The sequence below is a fragment of the Rhincodon typus genome, chromosome 9 (genome assembly GCF_021869965.1).
Source record: "Rhincodon typus isolate 14 chromosome 9, sRhiTyp1.1, whole genome shotgun sequence".
NCBI classification, from domain to species: domain Eukaryota; kingdom Metazoa; phylum Chordata; class Chondrichthyes; order Orectolobiformes; family Rhincodontidae; genus Rhincodon; species Rhincodon typus.
In genome coordinates this window covers 81,887,850-81,889,983 of record NC_063340.1, presented here as the reverse complement: position 1 = coordinate 81,889,983, position 2,134 = coordinate 81,887,850, and the positions used below count along the sequence as shown (strand labels likewise).

General features: G+C 48.0%; 1 protein-coding gene across 1 annotated transcript in view; it reads right to left on the bottom strand.

Moving 5' to 3' along the window:
- The window catches only part of LOC109933597 (beta-3 adrenergic receptor), a 45,095-nt gene that overhangs the window by 42,150 nt on the left and 811 nt on the right, over positions 1-2,134 (bottom strand). The gene's annotated exons all lie outside the window — the stretch shown is intronic.

Genomic DNA, 2,134 nt, shown 5'->3' with positions numbered 1-2,134 from the left:
TTTGGCCCGTGCAGGTGTGGGGTTTTGGCCCGTGTGGGTCTGGGAGTTTGACCTGTGACAGTCTGGGTTTTTCAACTGTGTGGGTCTGAGAGTTTGATAGGATTTTGATTTTCCTCATAGGAGAAATGGCGACTGGAATACAGACGATAGAGAGGGAAAGTTATAGAGCTGTCAATGGGGCAGAGGGTCTGGGGTGTAGACCTACACAATGAGGAGTGGAATTGCAGGAACTAGACCTGTCAAATTGGAGAGACAGTCTGGAAGTTCAGATCTATGCCTTGGAGCATATGGAGCTAACAAAGAGCAAAGAACAATACAGCACAGGAGCAGGCCCTTTGGCCCTTCAAGCCTGTGTTGACACATTTTGCCTTTCCATTTAAAACTGTCTTCATTTACAGGGTCTATCCCTCTATTCCCTACCTATTCATGCATTCATCCAGGTGCTTCCTGAATAGTGCTATTATGTCTGCTTCCATCCCCTTGTCTGGCAGTGCATTCCAGACACTCACCACCCTTTGTGTAAATAACATGCCTCATACATCTCTTTTAAACATCCCCCCTCACACCTTGAACCTGTATCCCCTCATAATTGACCCCTCCACACTGGGAAAAAGCCTCATACTTTCCACTCCATCCATACCATTCACAATCTTATAAACTTCTATCAGGTCACCCCTCAACCATCTGTGTTCCAGTGAAAACAAACCCAATCTATCCAACCTTTTTTTCCTAGAATCCCTACAGTTTCTTCATAGCTAAAATCCCCCTACCAGGCAACATCCCGGTAAACCTTTCCTGTCCCCTCTCCGAAGCATCCACATCCTTCTGGTAGTGTGGCAACCAGAACTGCATGCAATATTCCAAATGTGGCCCAACTAAAGTTCTATAAAGCTGCAGCATAACGTCTATCCTTACACTCAATGCCCCTTCCAATGAAGGCAAGCATGCCATAGGCCTCCTGTACTACCTTATCTACCTGCACTGCCACCTTCTCGATCGATATAATGGGGAGAGCAGTCTGCGTGGTCTAGACCTGCATAATGGGGCAGTAGTGTCGAGGTGGTCTAAAGCTGTATAATGGGGCAGTGGTGTCTGGTGGTCCAGCCTGTATAATGGAGGAGAGGGGTCTGGGTGGTCTAGACCTGTATAACGGGGGAGAGGTGGTATGAGTAGTCTAGATCTGTATAATGGAACAGTGGGGTCTGGTGGTTTAGACCTGTCTCGTGGGGCAGTGGGGTCTGTGTAATGGGGCAGTGGGCTCTCTGTGTAATGGGGGAGGGGGTTCTGGGTGATGGTGGGCGGGGGTTAGGGGCTGGGTGGTAGTGGGGAGTGGTGGGGTTGGAGGGTGGGGAGTGGTGGGTGATGGTGTTTGGGATGATGGCTGGTGGGATGGGGTGTTAGTGAAGTAGTGGGTGTCGCAGTGAGAACAGCCTTGCCTTCCCAGTTTGGTGGGACTGAGCGGGGCTGGAGGACTGTCCGAACCGAGAGCCTGAGCCGGAGATAAAGTGCCAGAGCCGAGAATCGCCGCTACACCGTGTGGATCGCAACCCAGTGAAAAGGAAAGGTTTGCAGAATGTGCTCAGTCATCGAACCCAATCCTTTCTACCTCGTATTAAACTCTGCAAATATTATTCCCGTTCTGTTTTGCTGATTAAATCCCATAGCTTCGTAAATTTTGATCTACACGGTTTACATATAATTCCACATACACATTAACATATAGAATGATTAGGGTAAATGTTTCAGTTTAAATATTTATACATCTCACTTTTCAAGTGTTTAGTAGTTTTAAGCGTTTCAGTTGATAATACAGTGAAGACTTTAAGCAGGGAGGAGGAGGTTACCTGTCTTATCGATAGATACACGCACAGACAGATACAGGCAGAGAGACGCACAGACAGGGAGAGACACACAGAGAGACATACAGAGAGACACAGTCAGAGACAGAGAGCCACGCAGTCAGAGACACACAGAGACAGAGAGAGAAAGAGAGACATACAAAAAGAGAGGCACACACACGCAATGACACACACACACACAAAGACACAGAGAGAGACAGACACAGAGACATACCACCAGCGACAGAGAGACACACACACAGTCAGAGACACAGAGACAGAGAGACACACACACA